General features: G+C 44.7%; 1 long non-coding RNA gene across 2 annotated transcripts; it reads right to left on the reverse strand.

Moving 5' to 3' along the window:
* Positions 1-9,391: 9,391 nt before the first annotated feature.
* On the reverse strand, positions 9,392-22,034 carry LOC138435757 (uncharacterized). Of its 2 annotated transcripts, none has more exons than XR_011255220.1 (3): positions 21,754-22,034; positions 20,791-20,853; positions 9,392-9,922 (listed from the first exon to the last, which is right to left on the reverse strand). It is a non-coding gene; the product is annotated as an uncharacterized lncRNA (long non-coding RNA). The 2 variants fall into 2 exon arrangements; XR_011255221.1 differs by having other exon boundaries at positions 21,607-22,034.
* Between the last annotated feature and the right edge of the window lie 1,231 nt (positions 22,035-23,265).

Raw genomic sequence — 23,265 nt, forward strand, 5'->3', positions numbered from 1 at the left:
TTGGAATTCCAATTATTGCAATCATAACAAAAGCCATTTAACATTTCCACATGCAATGTAATACTTTAAAAATAAAGCCAAAACAATTTTTTTAAATAAAGTCAATTGACAAAACACATATATAGCAGCCAACTTTCCAAAAGAGACAAATCCATAAGGAAAAGAAAAGTGGGCAACGAACACGTATCGTATCAGCCAGTGCTTACCTCGTATTTACTTTATCTGTGCCCAACTCTGTTCTAAGCACTTTGCATGCTGCTGCTGCTGTTGCTAAGTCGCTTCAGTCGTGTCCGATTCTGTGCAACCTCAGAGACGGCAGCCCACCAGGCTCCCCCGTCCCTGGGATTCTCCAGGCAAGAACACTGGAGTGGGTTGCCATTTCCTTCTCCAATAAGCACAGTGTACATTGCATAGTGTACATTATTACCTCATTTTAAGAGAGGTAAAGCTAATGAATTTGAATAAATGGCCCATGGTCACACAGCTAGTATGCAGAAAAGCCAGGATTTGAACCTTGGCAGTTTGAACTGCTGGATTGCTTCTAAAAAAAAGAAGAGAAAGAAACAAAATCAAATACTAAACATGAAAAAAAAGTTCAACTTCACTCAAATTAAGGAAACACAACTAGAATAGCAATAAAAAGCCATTTGTACCTGTCAGGTTATCAAATGACTAAATCATTTGCTAACAGTGTTAGGGAATGTGTGGATAACAAAGTTTTGTCCTTTATTGGTGCATCCTCTTTAGAGGGTAAGCTGGCGATAGCTATCAAAATTAAAGGCATTTCCTTTACCTCCATAACCAAAACTAATGAAATGCATATGCTTGTCCTTGGCCAAGCACATTCACTGCCAGGAACTTACCCTACAGATGTTCTCACCAAAAGTGCATACACACACACACACACACACACACACACACACACACACACACACACGGTCTCTGTTTCCATTATTTTATATCAGCGAGACACAGGGAACAATATAAATGCCCATCAGTTGGATCTGATTCAATGCATTGACCTGCACACATTCAGAGAAACGCTATCTATTGAAAAGAATAAAAGCCTTTGTACACTGATTGAAATTTTACCTTTATATATTGATTGTACAAATCACTGTGATTTTTTTAAAAAAAAGCACATACCATCAGCTATACCACATCTACCCTCTACCCTGTGGCTGGTCCCAGCAGGCCCCACAGTCACTTCCTGATCCCCTGGCCACTCCCTCACATGCACCAGCGACTCTAGATCCTGGTTCTGGGTGCTCCTCTCCCCTCCCTGCCCCAAACCTCATCTCCAGGCATATGACCCACTCAGCATCTTAGCCTGATCCAGGCTCCCCAGTTCCAGTGCCTTCTGTGTCTATCCTTTTTCTCTTGTCTCTGCCTGTGTCCGCTCTCAAGACCCCAGACTGCTCGTCTCTGAAACCTCACACTCTGACCTCACACACAGGGCCCTTCAGAACTCTGCCACTGTCAGCAGGCGGGCTCTTCAGCCACAGCACCACTTCCAGTCCTGAATCCAATTATTCCATTTTCTCCCTCTAACCTCCTTCAGTGGAGAAGGCAGTGGCACCCCACTCCAGTACTCTTGCCTGGAAAATCCCATGGATGGAGGAGCCTGGTGGGCTGCAGTCCATGGGGTCGCTAAGAGTCGGACACGATTGAGCGACTTCACTTTCACTTTTCACTTTCATGAATTGGAAAGGGAAATGGCAACCCACTCCAGTGTTCTTGCCTGGAGAATCCCAGGGATGGCGGAGCCTGGTGGGCTGCCGTCTCTGGGGTCACACAGAGTCGGACGCAACTGAAGTGACTTAGCAGCAGCAGCACCAGCCTCCGTTAGGGGCTTCCCTGGTGGCTCAGATGGTACTGAATCTGCCTGCAATGTGGAAGACCCAGGTTCCGTCCCTGGGTCAGAAAGATCCCCTGGAGAAAGGGAATGGCTACCCACTCCAGTACTCTTGCCTGGAGAATTCCATGGACGGAGGAGCCTGGTGGACTATAGTCCATGGGGTTGAAAAGAGTCGGACACGACTTAGCCACTAACACTGTCACTTTCTCCATCTCTGGGTCAGTCTGTACCTTGGATGTGTGCCCACCTCTCCCTGGCTGGCAGCTCTTCTTCTTTGCAAAGCTTTCCCCAGTTCCCAAAATGGGACTGCAAGTGTTGAGAGCCGAGACAAGATGGAGCAGAATGATAAAGCAGAATCATCTTGGTAGGTAATGCTGTCAAACCACCGGTGACCAATTCCAAGGTGACTGTCTGAGCTGACTGTACTGTCTATGCATGTAACCCCCTCACTCTGTCAATAAAAGCTCTTGCCCCATAATTGTGGGAGAGCGAGGGGAAGTCAACCTTCAGATAGGCATCTGCCCTCCCCAACCCCAGGTTGCGGGAAACTTTTGTTTCCACCCACCTGACTTCTTTATTGGCTTTTGAGTGGTGAGAAGCTGGACCCCCACTTTCAGTAACAGGAGAGATCATCTTCACTGTGTGCACGGCCTGTAGAGCATGGGACTGCACAGACCTGTGGGCTTTAGGCACAGCTCCCGTGGGCCTTGGGCAAGCCACTTCTCTCATTCCTTTATTTGCTGATATAGACATTTAGAGAATGTTGACTCTGTGTGGCAATACAATATTTACGGGGTGAGAAATGAGTCTCAGAGAGGGTAAAGTGACTCACACAAAGATAGATGGCTCACAAAAATGGCAGAGCTGCAACAAAAATCCAGGCACCCTAACTTCTAGGTTAAGAAGATCTGGGCTAGAGATCTCCCTAGCAAGCCACTCCTCTAGCAGCTTCCGATCTGGGGTCACCTAAGTCTCATCAGAGTCCGATTTTCCAACCTTGAGAACACTGAATCCCCCAGAGGGCTACCAGGCCATCTCCTTCTGCAACAAGCGAGAACATGTAAGCACACAGGTAGCCACCTACATTTATAGCATATAGTCTGCACTTTTCACCCTGGGGCCTCAAGAGCTATCTACATACCATTCCCTAGCCCTTTCCTTGAGCAGAATTCCTTAGTCATTTGTAGAAAATGAACAGTTATGCTGAGAAAGAAACGGCGAATCAAGGGGACTTCCCCGGTGGTCCAGTGGCTAAGATTCTGAGCTCCCAGTGCAGGGGCCTGCATGCCATGATGAAGTGTGCCACAACTAAGACCTGGCACAGCCTAATTAATTAATTAGTAATAAATAAAAATCAGTATTAAAAAATGGTGAATCAGGACAGAACAGTTTTCTCCAAAAACATTGCAGATGGTATCTGCTGGCACCTTTGATCACTGTTAACTTTTCAGAGTTTCTTACTTCATTGTCTTTAATTATAAAGGCTGTTAATCAATACATCCTACTTGTTAAAAACAACTCAACAACTCAAGAAGCACATAGAGAGAAAGATGAACGTCCTCTCTTCACGTCCCTGAATCTCACTCCCTGACCTGTCCGTGTAGGTCACTACAGTCGTGGCTGTCCTTCCAATTTTTTTCTTTTTTAAATTCATTTTTCTCCTCCCTGGTGTTTGGAATTTTTTCCCATGTATCTCAAGTTTATTCGTAATTAGATTTCAATTTATATTTTAGTATCTCTTTATTTTTAAATTAATTAATTGATTGCATTTGTTTTTGGCTGCACTGAGTCTTCGTTGCTGCATGTAGGCTTTCTTTAGGTGCAGTCTGCAGGCTTCTAATTGAGGTGGCTTCTCTTCTTGCAGAGCACGGGCCCTAGGGCACACAGGCTTCAGTATTTGTGACTCATGGTCTCTAGAGCACAGGCTCAGTAGTTGTGGCATAGGGGCTTAGATGCCCCATGGCATGTGGAATCTTCCTGGACCAGGGATCCAACCCACCTCCCCCACATTGGCAGGCGGACCGCCAACCATTGGACCACCAGGGAAGTCCAAGGTTTCAATCTACATTTGAACCCATGCTTCCCTATCAACGTACCGAAATTATATCGTTATATGATACCCTCCGCTCAGTGCACACTGTTGTGCTTTCTATCTCCTCGTCTTCATCCCCTCTTTCCTCTCAACTCCATCAGTCTCTCCATCCCATATCCTGGGCTTGGTTAAAAATAATCTGACATTTTAATTTCAACCTACTAGGAAGGATTTTCCTTCTGTCTTCTATTTCAAAATCTTTTCTGGTTTATAACATAGTTAAAAGTCAGTTTACCATCATCCATTTATTTGCTATAGATTTTACTAGATTCGTTACTCTCCGCTGCTTGACATGCTGTTTGTCTTCTCTTGAGATATCTCTGTTTTCATTCAAATTTAACTTTCTTTTGTCTTAACTACCTTCTTGATTAGGTTCCTGAGAAATGGATCATGGATCTTGCAGATATGAAAATATCTGCCTTCTGTTCTCACACTTAAACACCATTTTGGCTAAGATTCCTTTCCCCTGGAAGCTGGGAGACTTTTCCAAGGCCCTGGGGCTTGCCGAGTTGCAGGTGATAACTTCAGTGCCAGTACAATTCTCTTGGCTTTGCAGATTACCTGTTTTTGTTGTGAATTGTTGGATTGTTTTTATGTCTGGAGAGTTTCAGGATTTTCATTCTTTTTTTTAAGTTCTGAAATTTCACTAGGGTCTAGGGTTCTAACAACTCAGAGAATTCAAATCTTCTGACGTTATCTCCTCTGGGATCCAACAAGAAACCAAACTTCCCCCAACCACTCTCATTAGGTGGTCCACTTTTTATCCTCTTTGTTGAGTCTCCCAGAAGGACAACGGGAAAAAGAAAATCACCCTTCTCCAGCCACTGGTTTCCCAGTAGGCCCCAGGTATAGATAAATTCAAGAATGAATGGATCTCTTATTTTCTCGCTTGCACTTGAATCCCTGTTTCCTGCATTCTGTCTCTTCCTCTTAAGTTTACCTCTTTATTCCTTTTTAAACTATTTATTTATTATTTATGTATTTGGCTGTGCCAATTCTTAGCTTTGCCACATGGGATCTTTGGTCTTTGTGGCAGTATGCGGGATCTTTAATTGTGGCATGAGAATTGTTAGTTGAGGCACATGGGATCTAGCTCCGTGAGCAGGGATGGAATCTGGGCCCCCTGCGTTGGGAGTAGGGACTCTTAGCCACTGGACCACCAGGGAAGTCCCCTGCCCCTTAGTTTTCTCTCTTTTTTCGTTTTTTTTTTTTTAAGTATTCAAATATAGTTGATTTATAATGCTGTGTTAATTACTGCTGTACAGCAAAATGACTCAGTTATACATATATGTTTTCTTTTTCATATTCTTTTCCATTTTGGTTTGTCACAGGATATTGAATGTAGCTTCCAGTGCTATACAGTCCTACCCCTTAGTTTCGATAAAGCATATCCTCCAGTAGCTTTCTGAGAAAGGTGAGGTAAATGTGTTGATAGGAATGCATGTCTGCATATTCCCTGTGCTCAAGAGTAACTCGTGGTTTGTAAAGCTATAGAATTCTGAGTTGGAAAATGTTTTCCCTCAAAATTTGAAGGTTTTAATTGTCTTCTAGCTGCTAATAGTACTGCTGACAGGTTTGAAGTCATTCTGATTTTAGACTCTTTATATGAAAGTTTTTTCTCCACTCTATAAGTTTGTAGAGTCTGTTCTGTCCCCACCTTGATATCTGTTGGAGATTTCGTGGTCCATTTCAACCTGCAAACTCACATCCTTCAGTTCTGGAAGTTTTTCTGGGAATATTTCTTCTTTTGTTTCCCCTTACACTTTCCCTGTTCTCTCTCTGGGACTCTTCTTATTTAAACACTGGACCTCTTGAATTGGTCCTCTAATTTTCTTATCTTTGATCTCCTATTTCTCATATTTTTATCCTTTTTCTCTACTTTCTATATTTCCTTCATATTCTCTTCAAAATTATTTATTCAAGTTTTCATTTCTGTTATCATAGTTTTTATTTCCAAGAGCTGACTTCTTTTCTGAATATGCATTTTTTATTGTATCCTGTTCTTGTTTCAGGAATAAATTATCTTCTCTTTCTTTTTGAAAATACTGATAAAATCAATGTTAATATTTTGATCTCCCTAGTCTCTGCTTCCTCCACAGTTTCCTTTCATGTTTGCTATCTGAGCTCCAGTTTTTATGTGGAGGCTCTTCTCAAATGACTGACTGCTCCATGGCTGACAACTCACATTTCCAGGGGCAGCACCAGCAACTCCACGAGTGTGGATGAAGCATGTCAATGGTAGGCTCTCTGTACAGTGTTGGTTAAGCTATTCACATGGAGAGATTCTAATATCAGTGTTTTGGGTCTTTCCTTTGCAGTTAGTTAGAACAATCTTCCAGATTCCCTAAGAGTCCACAAGCCTGACTTCTAGCATTCTGGAAACCAAATGAGAAAAGAGGGCTGGGGATCTTAGATCCCCATTCACCATTCACCATTTTTTCAGTAAGGCGTCTGTGCCCTCCTGTGCCTTGTTACAGAGACCCTCTGTTTAACCCTTCGGAGAATAAACCTCAAGCCCTCCGTGGAGGTGGGGAGGAACAGTGTCTGGCCATTCTGAGCAGAAGAGGGGATTCCAAAGTCCAGTGGCTCATGGAATAGATTTCGACCAATCTTCCAGATTTTTCAAATCGATTTTATTGAAGTAAAATAAAATGCATCCACTTTAAGTATAAGTTGGATCTGTTTTGATAAAAGTTACTTGTGTAACCACCACCAAAATAAAGAACATACCCATGACCCACAAAGAATTTCCTTATATCGCTTTATAATCAACCCCCACAACCCTAGGCCCTGAGCAAACACTTATCTCTTTCCTGTCACTAGAGAATAGATGTGTCTCTTCTAGATTTCATATAAATGGAATCCCACAGTGGGTACTTTTCAGTACCTAGCCCTTTTGCTCAACATAAATATTTTGAGATTCGTCCATGCTGTTGCATGGATAAATTTTCATTTCTTTTTATTGCTGAGTAGCATGATATCATGGCACAGCGGTGAGGAATCCACTTGCCGATGCAGGAGATACAGGAGACACAGGTTTGATCCCTGGGTCGGGAAGATCCCCTGGTGGAAGAAATGGCAACCCACTCCAGTATTCTTGCCTGGAAAATCCCATGGACAGAGAAGCCCGGTGGGCTACAGTCCATAGGGTCGCAGAGTCTGACACGACTAAGCATGCGCACATACAGCATTATATCATATGAATATAGCACACTCTATAATTTTTATGGACATATGAGTTCTTCCCAATTTGGGGCTATTTTGAATACCTGATATGAACACTTGTATATACATTTTTATGGACATACATTTTCATTTCTGTCGGGTGAATAAACACCTGCTGCTGCTGCTGCTGCTGCTGCTGCTGCTGCTAAGTCACTTCAGTCATGTCCTACTCTATGCGACCTGAGAGACAGCAGCCCACCAGGCTCCGCCATCCCTGGGATTCTCCAGGCAAGAACACTGGAGTGGGATGCCATTTCCTTCTCCAATGCATGAAAGTGAAAAGTCAAAGTGAAGTCACTCAGTCGTGTCCAACTCTTGGCGACCCCATGGACTGCAGCCCACCAGGCTTCTCTGTCCATGGGATTTTCCAGGCAAGAGTACTGGAGTGGGGTGCCATTGCCTTCTCCAGAATAAATACCTAGAAGTCGAATTACTGGATCATAAGTAAATTGATGTTTAACTTTATAAGAAACTGCAATGTGGTTTTCCAAAGCAATTTTACTTTTCTACCAGGAACACATGAACATTCTAGTTGCTCCACATATTCTCTAATACTTGATAGTATCACTAATTCTAGTGATACTGCGGTTTGGTGGGTCTAATGGTGGTTTTAACTTGATTTCCCTAATAATTGATAACACAAAACATATTTTCATGTGCTTATTGGCCATTCATGCAGCTTATTCTGTGATGTGTATGATCAAATATTTTACCCATTCTTAAATTGAGCTACTTGTTTTCAGCAGGTAAAGAATCTGCTTGCAATGCAAGAAACACTGGAGACACAGTTTCAATCCCTGGGTTGAGAAGACTCCCTGGAGGAGGAAGTGGCAACCCACTCCAATAGTCTTGCCTGGGAAATCCCATGGACAGAGGCGCCTAGAGGGCTACAGTCCATGGGGTCGCAAAGAGTAGGACACGACTGAGCAACTAAGCACACACACACGTGTGTCGTCTTATTGAATTGTACTAATAGCTCTTCTTTCTGTATTTTACATTCAAGCCCACTGTCAAATACGTGGATTATGAATAGTTTATATTTGCAAGGATGACCTGACTTTTAATTTTCTTAATGCATCTTTTGAAAAACAGAAAGTTTTATTTTTAGGAAGTCTAATTTATCAAATGTTTTCCTTTATGATTCACGCTTCTTGTGTATTATCAAAGAATTCTCTCGCTCTACTCCAAGACTGTAAAGATTTTCTCTTATGTTTTCTTTATAAGTACATAGTTTAGCTTTTATGATAATGTATATGATCCATTTCTACTTCATTCTTGTGTAATGCATTGAGCTCCTTTTTCTCTAACATATACCCAGTTCTTCTAGGACCATTTGTTGAAAAGACTATCCTTTCTCCAATGAATCGCCTTCTTGTCTTTGTCAAATATCAATTGACCATACATGTATGGGCCTGTTTTTAGATTCTGTTCCATTCCATTGGTCTGTGTGTCTATCCTTTTGTCAATATCATACTGTCTTAATTACCGCGGCTTTATATTAAGTCTTGGAATTTGGTAGCACAAGTCCCCCAGTATTAAGCTCAGTATTCAGGGTAAGTTTAGGGTAGTCTTTACTGTAGACCGACTAGCTTATGCTTTCCAGTAGTGTGTGATGCTCCTGGGGTCTCCACTGAGTACCCAGGGTGCTTATTAAGGATTCTCCTCTCTGACTGGTTCTAACTTGAATGGGTTCTGAAAATTGTTCAGCTTATAACTCCCCAGTCATTCTTTGCCTAATCTCATGATCATCACTCTACACATACAAGACTGGTTACTCAACCATGTACTCAAGGAGAATTCCCACAGATTTCTGAGGCTCTCTCTCTGTAGATCCCTTCTGCTTTCTCCCAGCTGCCTCAACAGTCAACTTTCTTGGGTCTAAGATAGTGTATTTGAAAAACCTAGAGTTCCCCTGCTGTGTGTCTCCTTTACTACTCACACAGACACTTCATTATTGATCATCCTGGTGGCCAAATGTGTGGGAAGTTTTCCCCACGCCAAGTAGTTCTGCAACACCGTCCGGGTCCTTCAGTCTAACTCAGCTCTGAAACTTAATCTACCTAGAGACAGGATCAGGTCTTAAAAAATTGCCCCCTCCTTTCAGTCCAGGTTGTCAGGTATGCTTCTGATCGATTGGCTATAAATCTGAGGTTCCCACAACTCTATCCTCAGGTTCCATCAGTTTACTAGAGTGACACACAGAACCAGGGAAACACTTATTTATACTAACCTGTTTATTAAAGGATGTGATTTTTTTTTTCAAAAACGTAGACAGCCAGATGAAGAAACACTTGGGGTGAGGTGTGGGTAGGTCCCAAGAGCAGAAACTTCTGTCCCCATGAAGTTAGATTGCGTCACCTTCCCCAGCCCCATTCATGGATGTTTTCTGCAGTTTGGAAGCTTCCCAAACACCCTTCTCTTGGGATCTTATGCAGACTTCTTCACATCAATTCAGTCCAGTTCAGTCACTCAGGCATGTCCAACTCTTTGTGACCCTATGGACCGCAGCACACCAGGCCTCCCTCGTCCATCACCAACTCCCAGAGCTTGCTCAAACTCATGTCCATCAAGTTGGTGATGCCATCCAACCATCTCATCTTCTGTCGTCCCCTTCTCCTCCTGCCTCAATCTTTCCCAGCATCACGGTCTTTTCCAATGAGTCGGTTCGTTGCATCAGGTGGCCAAAGTATTGGACTTCACAGAGGCAGGATCAATTATTAACTCCATTTCCAGCCCTTCTTCCCTTTCTGGAAAATGAGGGGTGGAAACAAAAATGGCAAGCTTCTAATCACGGCTTGACATTCAGGAGCTCACCCAGAGTCTCCTCAAAAGAACAAGATGCTTCTGCTGCTCTTATCACTTGGGAATTTACAAGGGCTTTAGGAGCCCTGGGTCAGAGACAGAGCCAAAGACCAGACTTTACAACAAAAGATGCTCCCTAGGCTCCTATCACTTAGGGAATTACAAGGGTTTTAGGAGCTCTGTGCTGGGAATGGGCTGTTAAGGGCAGAGACCTATATATATACATACATTTTCAAAACAACCAACTGTGTTTGTATTCAAAGAAACAAATTTCACTGCAGTTTTTGTGGGTTTCAGAGGGAAACAGAGGTAAAGACATGTGTTCAATCTGCCATATTTGTTTCTTTACATGATGACTTCCCAAGTGGACAGCAGGACCTGCCAGGGTAAGGACTAGTAACTCTGTATCCATTTTCCCAATCTCTAGCCCAGGATCTGACTCTCACTGCTGTGCTTGAGTTGCTCAGTGTTTTGCGACCCCATGGACTGTAGCCAGCCATGCTCCTCTCTCCATGGGACTTCCCAGGCAAAAGTACTGGAGTGGGTTGCCACTTCCTTCTCCGAGGGATCTTCCAAACCCAGGGATCAAGCCTGTGTCTCTTGTACCTCCTCCACAGGCAGGTGGATTCTTTACCACTGAGCCACCAGCGAAGGCCCCCAACCCTCAATAGGTGCTCACTAATGTTAGTTGAATAGAGTTCAAATGAAAGTTGTTCTTTGGCCATTTAATACATCAAACAGATGAAATATTTGTGTGAATTTATGAAGACAATTTAAAATAGATTCTCATCTCCAAGAAATGCCATAACTCCATGGAACATACAGCAGCCAAACATTCTAACTGGAATTTCTCCAGCCACCAATTCCTCAATGCAGCTAGACACTTCTTATTTGAAACTTGTCAAGAGAAAGCAAGAATGTTCCAGAAGGGGCCACTTTCTTTCAGCCAACACTATAGCTCCCACAGTCCCACTGGCCAGAGAACTCTCTCTTCCTCATACCTCTGTGTACACAGACTTTAAAAGAAATCACGTAGGCACAACAAGGGCCTCTGAACTTCAGGAGCTCAAGACCTGCCGTTTGTCAGTCAGGTTCCAATAGGGAGAAAAGGGTCACACTAGTTTTTTGAATAGAAAGAATTCTGAAAGAAATCTGAAAACCTATACAGAAAGAATTTAATGTAAAGAACTGTTAACTAAATGTAGAGTTGTTAACTGGGAGATTGAAAGCGTGCCCTAAGATATCGCGGAACTGGCACTGACAGACGTAGAAGGTGTAACTAGGGTTGAAGGAACAAGGGAATGAGGTTAGCGGTGTTAATACTCAGAACCCTAGAAGAGGGGCCCCTGGAACAAAGAACTCTGGGGAGGAGGCGCCGCTTGGCTGGCACTGCTGCCTCTAGTAGGAGGCACAGTGAAGCTTATTGATTCTTCAAGTGTTGGGAAAACTGCCAACTAGATTCAGCTACGACTACAGAGGACAGAGCTGCTGTCAGCGTGAAGGCACATTACTGGGGCATTGCGTGCGGACCGGAAACCCACACAATGCACCGTGCAGGCTCCCTCTGGCGCCCCCTACTGGCAGCTCCTAACAGAGCGAGCTTGAAAACCCAGGTCTTAATGGCACATTGGAGCTAAGGCACAAATAGATGAGAAAAGAGAAGCTAAAGGCAAAGGCGAAAAGGAAAGATATACCCATTTGAATGCGGAGTTCCAAAGAATATTAAGGAGAGATAAGAAAGCCTTCCTCAGCGATGGATGCAAAGAAATAGAGGAAAACAATAGAATGGGAAAGACTAGAGATCTCTTCAAGAAAATTAGAGATAGGCTCAATAAAGGATAGAAATGGTATGGACCTAACAGAAGCAGAAGATGTTAAGAAGAGGTGGCAAGAATACACAGAAGAACTATGCAAAAAAGATCTTCACGACCCGGATAACCACAATGATGTGATCACTCACCCAGACATCCTGGAATGTGAAGTCAAGTGGGCCTTAGAAAGCATCACTACGAACAAAGCTAGTGGAGGTGATGGAATTCCAGTTGAGCTATTTCAAATCCTAAAAGATGATGCTGTGAAAGTGCTGCACTCACTATGCCAGCAAATCTGGAAAACTCAGCAGTGACCACAGGACTGGAAAAGGTCAGTTTTCATCCCAATCCCAAAGAAAGGCAATGCCAAAGAATGCTCAAACTACCACACAACTGCCTTCATCTCACACACTAGTAAAGTAATGTTCAAAATTCTCTAAGCCAGGCTTCAACAGTACATGAACCGTGAACTTCCAGATGTTCAAGCTGGATTTAGAAAAGGCAGAGGAACCAGAGATCAAATTGCCAACATCCATTGGATCATTGAAAAAGCAAGAGAGTTCCAGAAAAACATCTACTTTTGCTTTGTTGACTATGACAAAGCCTTTGACTGTGTGAATCACAATAAAATGTGAAAAATTCTGAAAAAGATAGGAATATCAGACCACCTGACCTGCCTCTTGAAAAAATCTGTATGTAGGTCAGGAAGCAACAATTAGAACTGGACACAGAACAACAGACTGGTTCCAAATAGGAAACGGAGTACGTCAAGGCTGTATATTGTCACCCTGCTTATTTAACTTATATGCAGAGTACATCATGAGAAATGCTGGGCTGGAAGAAACACAGGCTGGAATCAAGATTGCCGGGGAAATATCAACAACTTCAGATATGCAGATGACACCACCCTTATGGCAGAAAGTGAAGAGGAACTAAAGAGCCTCTTGATGATAGTAAAAAAGAGAGTGAAAAAGTTGGCTTAAAACTCAACATTCAGAAAACTAAGATCATGGCATCTGATCCCATCACTTCATGGCAAATAAATGGGGAAACAATGGAAATAGTGACAGACTTTATTTTCTTGGGCTTCAAAATCACTGCAGATGGTGACTGCAGCTATGAAACTAAAAGATGCTTACTCCTTGGAAGAAAAGCTATGACCAACCTAGACAGCATATTAAAAAACAGAGACATTACTTTGCCAACAAAGATCCATCTAGTCAAAGCTATGGTTTTTCCAGTAGTCATGTATGGATGTGACAGTTGGACCACAAAGAAAGCTGAGCACCGAAGAATTGATGCTTTTGAACTGTGGTGTTGGAGAAGACTCTTGAGAGTCCCCTGAACTGAAGGGAGTTCCAACCAGTCAGTCTTAAAGGAAATCAGTCCTGATATTCATTGGAAGGACTGATGTTGAAGCTGAAACTCCAATACTTTGGCCACCTGATGCAAAGAACCGACTCATTGGAAAAGACCCTGATGCTGGGAAAGATTAAAGGCAGGAGGAGAAGGGGACAACAGAGGATGAGATGGTTGGATGGCATCACTGATTCGATCAGCATGAGTTTGAGTAGGCTCTGCGAGTTGGTGATGGACAGGGAAGCCTGGCATGCTGCAGTCCATAGGGTCGCAGAGTCAGACACAACTGAACAACTGAACTGAACAGATTATACCCATCAACTGGGAATCCCATTTAGCCCACACCACATTTTTCTGAGCTGACTAAACCAACTCATCGTTTTGGCGTTTGCCCACAAATCACCCCCTCGGTCTTAGGCACAATGACCAAGTCCCTAAAACAATCAACTTAGCCATGGGTTGAATGAATTGAGGTGCCTTCCTGTTGGCTTTCTCACTGAGTTGTGCAATAAAAATATCTTTGTTGTTTCCATTCCTGCCATCAGTCCTGGTAAACAGCAGATACACCTTAAATGCTCCTTGAATAAAAACAAACTTGTATTCAAATATACACTAATTAAATCAAGTAAGGGTTTTTTTGTCTATTAAATTATAGGCTCTCTTTTTAGATAATATGTCATTGTCATTTCAGTGTGGCATTCAAATTAGGTCAAACCTTTAGAAAACAATTAGTGAAAAAAATATCCATGAAGATGTTCATTATGGAGGAGAAGGGAGGAGAGGGGGAGAGCCAGCCAGCAGCTCACATATCCTACAAGATGGGAGCAGTTGTGTAAGTTATGAAAGAATGTCTCATTAGTACATGCCTGCATTTAACATCAGAGTTATGGAACTAGTGTTGTACTATGTTAAAAAAAAAAAATATATATATATATATATATTTATCTTCAGGGAGGTTGGTAGCAAACAAGACTGAAGTCAGAGCTATCTGGTTTCCAGTCCTAGCTCAATCACTTACTAGAAGTGTAACTTTTAACAGTCTCCCTGAGCCTCAGTTTATCTCTAACATCAGGAAAATATCTACTTTGCAGATACAGTAAGGATTAAAGAGGAAACAACACATACAGAGCCTGGCACACACTACATATTTCATAAGTAGTAAGTGTTTTTATTATTGCCTAAGGTAAACATGCAGGCTGAAAGGTGTAGCAACATTAAAGCTGTAATTATATTTAAGGGAAAACAGGTGCATGCAGGGGAGAAACTGAAAGGAAATGTACTAACATACCACACAATGGTTGTATTTGAGTGGTAAAATTATGGATGACTTTTTTCCAAATATTAACCATGCAGTCTGGAACATTTACAATGGCAAAACAAGAATCATTTTGAAGGGCAAGTTTTGAGAAAAATCTCCCAAAGATCGGGAAATGTAATGATTCATTGGTCAGTGAAAAGTCCAAAATGTTGCTTACTTGCCTGTATAATTCAATCCCAGTGCTGTAAGATGGGCCCAAAGGAAGCAGGCATACAAGCCAGAGAGCAGTAGGGATGGGCAGGGGACGGGGGGTGGTGGGTGCTTGTCTCTACACAGAAGAGAGCATCCTTGCTGGGGGCAGTGGCTATAAGAGATGATGGAAGTGTGAAAACTAAAATGACCCGTGTGGTGTGTTGGGATTGATATTCAAGGTATAAAGATGGACTCATGGCCTTCAAATTAGTCAGATAAATTAAAAAACATAGATTTAAGTTGCATTCAAATGAATGTTGCTGTTGCTCAGTCGCCCAGTCATGTCCAACTCTTTGCGACCCCATGGACTGCAGCTCCGTGACCCTCACCATCTCCCGGAGTTTGCCCAAGTTCATGTTCATTGAATTGGTGATGCCATCCAACCATCTCATCCTCTGTCACCCTCTTCTCTTTCTGCCCTCAATGTTTCCCAGCATCAGGGTCTTTTCCAATGAGTCAGCTTTTCACATCAGATGGCCAATGGCCAAAGTATTGAAGCATACACACACACACACACACACAGATGCCTTAGATTCAATAAACTGTTGTTTATTCAATAAATATATGTTTGTTTTTAAATTTTAATTGTGTGTAGTGGGAGTCTTAATTGAATTAGTTGCAATATTGCTTCTGTTTTATGCTTTGGTTTTTTGACCATGAGGCTTATGTGACCTTAGCTCCCTGACCAGGGATTGAATCCCTGCCACATGCACTGGAAAGCGAAGTCTGAACCCCTCGACCACCAGGGAAATCCTATATATTTCCATTAAAAGTTTCATTATGTCCATGCTGTTCACCACCTGAACAGGTTTCATAGTCACCCAGTCCAGAAGATTAAAGCTTGAAGGTAACATTCTGTTCCTGGCTAAAGAGCTGGAAAATCACTGGCAACATTTCAAAAGCTATGAGCATACCCAGCGCCAAGATCTTGGTTTCTACACCACTCTCCACCAAAGGAAGCTAAGTTCCTTGGAGAAATGACAAGTTCCAGGGCTGAGACAGATAAATCACAAGATAAGTCAGGACTACCTGGTACCAGAAATTTGGGAAGTGCTTAAAGAATGGAGAGACTATATCAAAAGGACACAGCAGCCACCTTGAAGGGGTTCCCACCAGCCAATGCTGAGATAATCTGAGCCTCAAAATAAAGAATTAATAAAATAGGAATCGCTGAGTCTACTCTAACATAAATAAATGAATGGATGGATGAATAAATATGAAGAAGAGAAGGTTTATTTCCCATACAGATGATGCCAACTAATAAATGTAGAAGTAATCCTGAATTTGGCAATCAGTATAGTAAGAAGCCAAGAAACAGCAGCAGTCGTAGTGGGAGGAAATTTGGTAAGGATCAGGATACTTAAATCGTCCCAAAGTATCTCTCCACAAGGTACATTTTATTTACAAAGAGAAAAAAAGGTACTTTAGAGTGGAGAAACCTGGCCAACTATTATCAAAGTTAGCATCATCAATAATGGGACAAGTTGAAATCGTACACTGCCTTACAGGATACACACAACATCCCTTCTGTGGTACTCCTGCCCACAACGCATACTCACGAGGAAACACCAGACAAACCCAACTTATGGGTCATTCTACAAGATAACTGGTTTATTATAATCCTCAAAAGTGTCAAGGTCATGAAAATCAAGACTGAGAAACTGTTCCAGATGAAAAGGGATTAAGAAGATGTGATGACCAAATGTAGTTAACGCTGGATGCTTTCCCTACAGAGGATATTACTGAGACAACTGGTAAAGTCTGGGATCCCCTCAGATTGGGGTCTGATGATTAGGTGGCAGGAATGTATCAATACTAATCTCCTGGTTGTGATGGCTCTATTGTGGTTGAGTGAGACAGAATGTCTTTGTAAGAAATACACATTAAATATTTGAGTGGTAAAGGAGCATCAGGTCAGCAACTCACTCTCATATGGTTCAGAAAAAAAAGTTCTTTGTACTATCCTTGCCACTTTTCCCTAAGTTAGAGATGATTCAGAGGAAAATTAAGTTCAAAAAGTTTATTTCAGCTGTGGCCAAAAGCCCTGCCTCTTTATCTTACTAAAAGCAAAGGCTGCAGCCAGTTCGGTCAGCCAAACCTGTTTGTCTTGATGGTTGGGGACAGACTGCCAGGCGTGGATTGGGCAAACAGCTCAAGGGATCAGACCAGAGGCTGGGAGGGCTGGGGCGGCAGCTTCAGCCATGCCTTATGTGAGGAACCTCAGCGTGGGGCACTTAGGAAGTGCTCAGAAGCTTATGATCTCTGGGACTCAGCATAAGAGGAGGAGCAAACCAGGATACTTTCCACACCTAGCTAGCACCAAGCCCCCTCCCATCAGTCCCTAAAGGACTAGAGAAGGCAGAGCTTGGAGAAAAGAAGAGGAGAGGGAGAAGGAGAGAGAAGAGAATGACCTTGAATTTCTGGTACTGTCACATTGTTGATACAATAAATATGTATTTAGTCCATAAAGTCACCAAACTCTGTTGTCCTTGGACCTCTATGCCTTTTCCCCAGCCTTGTGTCCCCAGCACCAGTGGGCAGGACCCTGCTGACGCAGTAGCCTAGCCTGGGTCAGGGCTGTTTTGGGAGCAGGCGTCCCAGTAGTTAGTCACTGAGGGATTGTGAGGTTTGGGGGTTTTCGGCTACTCAGCAAAGTTGCTGCTTCATTTTTTGCCTATTTTAGTAGGTTCAATGTTTTCCCTGAGCTAATTCTGCAAATTTCAAGAATGGAAAAGAAATACACGTTTGTCAATACATATCTCAGCAGTGGCCACAGGACTGGAAAAGGTCAGTTTTCTTTCCAATCCCAAAGAAGGGCAATACCAAAGAATATTCAAACTACCATACAATTACACTCATTCCACATGCTAGCAAGGAAGGTTATGCTCAAAATCCTTCAAGTTAGGCTTCAGCAGTACATGAACTGAGAGCTTCCAGATATACGAAAGGCAGAGGTTTAGAAATAGGAAGAGGAATCAGAGATCAAATTACTAACATTCACTGGATCATAGAGAAAGAACAGGAATTTCAGAAAAACATCTACTTCTGCTTCATTGACTACACTAAATCCTTTGACTGTATGGATCACAACAAACTGTGGAAAATTCTTAAAGAAATGGGAATACCAGACCATTTTACCTATCTCCTGAGAAACTTGTATGTGAATCAAGAAACAACAGTTAGAACCAGACATGGAACAGTGGATTGGTTCAAAATTGGGAAAAAGAGTTCATCAAGGCTGTATCTTGTCACCTTGCTTATTAAACTTCTATGCAGAGTACATCAAGCGAAATGCCAGACTGGATGAATCACAAGCTGGAATCAAGATTGCTGGGAGAAATATCAACAACCTCAGATATGCAGATGATATCACTCTAATGGCAGAAAGTGAAGAGAACTAAAAGAGTTTCTTAATGAGGGTGAAAGAGAAGAGGGAAGAGATGGCTTAAAACTCAACATTCGAAAAACAAATTGCATCTTGTCCCATCACTTCATGGCAAATAGAACGGGGAAAAGTGGAATCAGTGACAGGTTTTATTTTCTTGGGCTCCAAAATCACTGAGGATAGGGACTGCACCCATGAAATTAAAAAATGCTCGCTTCTTGGAAGAAAAGCTATGACAAACCTAGACAACGTATGAAAAAGTAGAGACAGTGCTTTGCTCACAAAGGTCCATATAATCAAAGTTATGGTTTTTCCAATAGTCATGTACAGATGTGAGTTGGACCACAAAGAAGGCTGAACACCAAAGAATTGATGCTTTCAAATTGTGGTGCTGGAGAAGGCTCTTGAGAGTCCCTTGGACTACAAAGAGATCAAACCAGTCAATCCTAAAGGAAACCAACCCTGAATATTCCTGTCTCTGCAAACTGTGACCATTCAGCACAATGTACAGCGCCCATGTATTGGGTGGGCTTAGGTGGGGATGAGTGTCTCTTGCAACATTTAGTATTTTCACTACACTATGTAGATCCCCTGGGCTTCCCAGGTGGCGCTAGTGGTAAAGAATCCACCGACCAGTGCAGGAGATCTAAGAGACCCAGATTCGATCCCTGGGACGAGAAGATCCCCTGGAGCAGAAAACGTGCCATTTCATGGTATCCAGTCCTATCACTTCATGGCAAATAGATGGGGAAACAGTGGAAACAGTGGCTGACTTTATTTGTCTGGGCTCCAAAATCACTGCAGATGGTGATTGCAGCCATGAAATTAAAAGACGCTTGCTCCTTGGAAGAAAAGTTATGACCAACCTAGATAGCATATTAAAAAGCAGAGACATTACTATGCCAACAAAGGTCCATCTAGTCAAAGCTATGGTTTTTCCAGTGGTCATGTATGGATGTGAGAGTTGGACTATAAAGAAAGCTGAGCACCAAAGAATTGATGCTTTTGAACTGTGATGTTGGAGAAGACTCTTGAGAGTCCCTTGGACTGCAAGGAGATCAAACCAGTCCATCGTAAAGGAGATTGGTCTTGGGTGTTCATTGGTAGAACTGATTTTGAAGCTGAAGCTCCAATACTTTGGCCACCTGATGCAAAGAGCTGACTCATTGGTAAAGCCCCGGATGCTGGGGAAGTTTTAAGGCAAAAGTGGGCGACAGATGATGAGATGGTTAGATAGTATCACCGACTCAATGGACATGAATTTGAGCAAACTCTGGGAGATAGTGGAGGACAGAGGATTCTGGTGTGTGACAATCCATGGAGTCACAAAGAGTCAGACCAGACACGACTTAGCGATTGAACATCTCCTCCAAGTGACTATGAGCTGCTGTAGGTGAAAGCTGTGCAAAGTCAGCCTCAAGTGGCATTGCTTTATCCACTCTTTCCCAGTCTCTAATAAGGGCTGGGCCATAGGCAGTGCTCAGTGAATGCTCTGTTTCTGTGTGTGTGTGTGTGTGTGTGTGTGTGCGCATGTATGTGATTCAATGGACTTTTTTTCATGTCTGAGCGGCAGAGATAAGTCCCATCACCACAACTTCCCCCTATTTTTCCATGTGCAAAGGCTCTCTGAGCCATCTCAATGCAAATCACATGTTGTATGTGGATGTCTGGAGTGGTGTGTTTAGCTACTGAGAATGGGTAAGCCATAATTTGCTGTCCTTGAAAGAAACTGAAAGTGCAGTCGCTCAGTCGTGTCCGACTCTTTGTGACCCCGTGGACTGTAGCCCACTAGGCTCCTCTGTCCATGGGATTCTCCAGGCAAGAATACTGGAGTGGGTTGCTATTTTCTGCTCCAGGGGATCTTCTCGTCCCAGGGATCGAATCTGGGTCTCTTAGATCTCCTGCACTAGTTGGTGGATTCTTTACCACTAGCGCCACCTGGGAAGCCCAGGGGATCTACATAGTGTAGTGAAAATACTAAATGTTGCAAGAGACACTCATCCCCACCTAAGCCCACCCAATACATGGGTGCTGTACATTGTGCTGAATGGTCACAGTTTGCAGAGACAGGAAAAGACAGAACCTCCTGCCCAGTCACAGGTGTAGGAGAGAGTTCAAAGTAGGCATTTTCACATCTCCAATGTTCACCAAAGCCTAGAGAAAGTTCATCTGGGTCTTCATTGGAGACTGCTAAAATCTAGATGAAGAAGAGAGGTTCTTGAGGAATCAAGATAGGTCTCTGGGTGTTGCAAGCTGGATTCAGGAGCTCTGATAGAAATGAGGCAGTCCTCAGCCACAGGGACAGAGGCCCCACCCCCAGCAGCAGCAACAGCTATGAAAGCAAGGCCTTCCAGGGCTTGGCTGGGTCCTTTTCAAGATATTTTATCTGAAAAGCATCTACATATTACAGAGCCCATGTCAGCAACACCTTCAGCCCACAGACCTGGGGGTACTCATTTCAGCCCTAGGGCCCCGGGTTCCCAGCTCCATCACTGGCAGTGGGCATCGCATCACGATAAGGCAGCAACCAGGTGCAAGCCTGCTCCCGCCTGGGTCCAGCACCTGACCCCAGTGTGACCTCCCTCCTCCTGGACTTGGGCTTGACTCATGCTTCCAGAATGGGAACCTGGGGATTCCTGCTGCCCCACGGTAGCTGACTCATAGCTGGCCCAGGGATAACTCTGGAAGGGGCTCAGGGCAGCTGTCAGCTCTCAAGGAAGAGATACCTATAGTTCCCTAAGTACCTACCATGGGCCAAGCACCAGGCACACCGCCATATTTCATTGGTATAATGACACTGTTGGCTAATTCCTAGAAAGGAAGAAAGTGAAGTTCAGAAAAGATCATGCACAGAGCCAGCCTCCCACTTACCCTTGAGAGACTCCCTGGAGCCAGCCAGCACCCTGGGAACCACCATTTGTTTGTTCATTCCCCCAGCCAGTATTTATTGAGGGCTTCCTGCCCTCTGCTTCAAGGCCTCTCAGTCCCTGAGGGCAGCCTGCAGGAGGCCCACCCACCTCTCCTGGAGGAGCCAGGCTTGACAGGGAAAGGGGGGCTCCTGGCCCCCAGGTCCACCAAGGCATCCCCCAGGTGTCCCACCCCCTGCCAGGGTATTGCTTTGGCAGCAGAGGAGGGTTCTCTGGCCGGGACTGGGGCGTCAGCTGGGCTGTGGGCTCCTGCACCCAGGAGGTGCTTCAGTGCGGGAAATGCGCTTGTTCTCCCAGCCTTAGCCTGCAGCAGGTGGGCAGGTAAGAGAGGCAGTCTCTTCTCATTCCTGTGGTTTCAGGTGCCTGGATGATGTCAGGCCAGAGTGATGCGTGGGACTCACTGTGTCTGGGGCCTGACTGGGGGTGGAGTCATTTCTTTGGAAGCTTATAAATCACTAACGACTTCCCCTTTCAGCCCAGCCCCACCCCTGGCCTAGGAGGAGTTGCTCCGCAGGTACACAAAGACAGCTTGCCCCGCCCCCCACCCTCCGTGTCTGTGCACCGCAGAGCCAGGCCCCGTTCCGCGGGGCTCCTCTCCCCAACTCTGCAGTGGCAACACATATACACACCAACCTACCTCGCGGGCAGCCAGCCTGTCTTGGACACACAGGTGCACGCTGTAAGCGGTCCCACGCGCGTGCTCGCAGCCCTCACTCGCACTCACGCTCCGTCTTCACGCTACTCCCCTGCTCAGTGGTGTCCCCAGGCACAGATGGACTCTTACCTGCCAGAGCCCTCAAGCTCTCCTCCAGGAACCCACAAAGCCATGTGTCTTTCCACTGTTCCATGTGCTCTGGAGTGTGCACCTGCACAAGCCCCAGTATCCATGGGGCTTACATACAAGTAACAGTCTGCAGGGGCCTGCATTCCATTCACACACACACACACACACACACACACACAAACACACTACTGCATGCACTCGACATGACCACAGACACACTCCAATCACACACTCACACCAGGCACACACACCCAAATCTACACACACCTTCACACACTCAGGCACACCCCCACACAAACAAGTGTGACTGTCACGATGTCTGGGGTGACAGCGTGAGCCAGCAGAGAGCTGAAGCCTACTCAAAGCCGCAATCCCCAGCCTCACCTCCAGGGGCCGCTGCCCAGCCCGAAGCCCTGGCTCAGCGGTGGGGACAGAAGCGGCTTTAGGCACGGTCCTCCCTACGTCAGGAGGAGAGGGACTTTCTGCAGACAAGACTGCCCCGAACTTCTGACCTTCCCGCAGTGTGTGGAGAGACCTCCCACCCAGGTGGGCAAGGACTCCAAGAGGGGAGTCTGAACGGGGACAAGTGAGTGGAAGAGAACCACAGGGAGCAAGGGGCAGAGGCAAGAATGAAGACGTGGGGGTCCTGGGGGGAACCAGGAGACAGAGAGGGACTGGGGGAAGAAGAAGAGAGAAAGGGAGGGAGATGGAGGGATGTGCCATAGATGGGAGGGACACTAGAGGAAGGAGGTAAGGGAGGCATGTGAGAGATGAAAGGAAAGAGGCTACTTGGAGATGGCGACAGGGCTCAGTACACCTTTTCCAGGGCCAGAAAGAGGGGTGGCTCTTTCTGTCTCCTAGGCTGGCTGGACCACCCTGCATCCTACCCCCACCAACAGCAACCACTTAGAGGGCGTACTCCACCTCGGTGCCTTGGCCAGCCCCAACCTGCCACCCACCAGACACATGAAGACCCTTCCAACAAGACCCAGATGGCAGGTGCCCCAGGATGGGGCCCTAGGGTGTGAGAATCTCTCACCTCAACTCACCCAACTGCTCCCCTGGGGTCTGGAGAAAGCTGGGACCCCTGAGACAGAGCGGGAATTTCTTGTTGCTGGAATCCTTCCTGCCAACTGCAGGCTCTGTGAAATAAGTCAAGCTGTAAAAACGCCAAGATTTGGAGATTTTCGGAGCTGGGAAAGTTCCAGGTTCTCACCCCTTTATGTCTAAGTGCTCACCCCATCTTGCCTGTTCCATCCAACCCTGGTCCCACTCTTGGTCCCACTCTCACAGGATAAGAAGTGAGCCTAGTAAGCTGGAATGTTCTGAGACACCAGCTCAGATTACGGAGGAGCAAAGGAGGCCTTGGACCCACATCTTGTCCACCAGCTCCTCACCCTGGACACGCGCCCAGAAACCCTGTCCCTGCAGCCCCTCCCAAAGCACTCCAAGAGCTTCATGTCATGCCCAGAGCCCACCTAGGCTTCTGCCAGATTCTTTGTCATTTTTATT

This window comes from Ovis canadensis, chromosome 3 (genome assembly GCF_042477335.2).
Source record: "Ovis canadensis isolate MfBH-ARS-UI-01 breed Bighorn chromosome 3, ARS-UI_OviCan_v2, whole genome shotgun sequence".
In the NCBI taxonomy this organism is placed as follows: Eukaryota; Metazoa; Chordata; class Mammalia; order Artiodactyla; family Bovidae; genus Ovis; species Ovis canadensis.